The 1,023-nt window shown below is 36.5% G+C and overlaps 1 protein-coding gene and 1 long non-coding RNA gene across 2 annotated transcripts in view; one reads left to right on the top strand and one right to left on the bottom strand.

Annotated features, from left to right (window-relative positions):
* Positions 1-1,023, top strand: part of LOC122577212 — a 5,769-nt gene that overhangs the window by 903 nt on the left and 3,843 nt on the right. The window lies entirely within an intron of this gene.
* Positions 165-544, bottom strand: LOC122577213. The gene is made up of 2 exons (XR_006320137.1): positions 281-544; positions 165-194 (listed from the first exon to the last, which is right to left on the bottom strand). It is a non-coding gene; the product is annotated as an uncharacterized LOC122577213 (long non-coding RNA).

Genomic DNA, 1,023 nt, shown 5'->3' on the forward strand with positions numbered 1-1,023 from the left:
GAACATCTTAGCAAACGGAGAACCGAGCGTTAGTACAAAAGATTGATCGCCGTTGAAGTTAAAAGAGAAGAGAAAAGCCGACGGTAGAATTAAAATCAATCAGGTCCCGAGTTTAGTTTTCGCCTTCGTGTTCGCCGATACCCGATCATTAAAGCGCGGATTTGACGAATCGAATCCCTCTCGATCTCCAACACCTATAGCAAAAACACCTTGTTACCAGAAACTCATAGAAATCACTCGGATAAGAGATTTAAATCTTTAATCATACGTAGATACATACCAATACTAATTATTTATTTTAATAATTTTAATCCTCTCCCATGCTAGTACTCCTGCCCATAGCAGGTTAGCAAAAACGTGGAATATAATAGCCAGTCGCCGTAACGTTACCGCACCTGTAGCACAGCAATTCTTCTAATACTAGGTAAAAATTAAAATAAAAGAAAACTTTATCTTCGAAATAGTCCTTAGACTATTTCTGATGGCAGCAACTACCGTATTAATCGGAAATTTAAATTTATATTTCAACTACTATCGTTCAGTTTTCTTTTCGTTCAAATTAACAAAAAACCAAACAAGTAAATACGTAACACTAAGGACTATTTCGAAGATAAAATTTTCTTTTATTTTAATTTTTACCTAGTATTAGAAGAATTGCTGTGCTACAGGTGCGGTAACGTTACGGCGACTGGCTATTATATTCCACGTTTTTGCTAACCTGCTATGGGCAGGAGTACTAGCGTGGGAGAGGATTAAAATTATTAAAATAAATAATTAGTATTGGTATGTATCTACGTATGATTAAAGATTTAAATCTCTTATCCGAGTGATTTCTATGAGTTTCTGGTAACAAAGTGTTTTTGTTATAGGTGTTGGAGATCGAGAGGGATTCGATTCGTAAAAATCCGCGCTTTAATGATCGGGTATCGGCAAGCTCGAAGGCGAAAACTAAGCTCGGGGCCTGATTGATTTTAATTCTACCGTCGGCTTTTCTCTTCTCTTTTAACTTCAACGGCGATCAAT

Source organism: Bombus pyrosoma, linkage group LG18 (assembly GCF_014825855.1).
Source record: "Bombus pyrosoma isolate SC7728 linkage group LG18, ASM1482585v1, whole genome shotgun sequence".
NCBI lineage: Eukaryota > Metazoa > Arthropoda > Insecta > Hymenoptera > Apidae > Bombus > Bombus pyrosoma.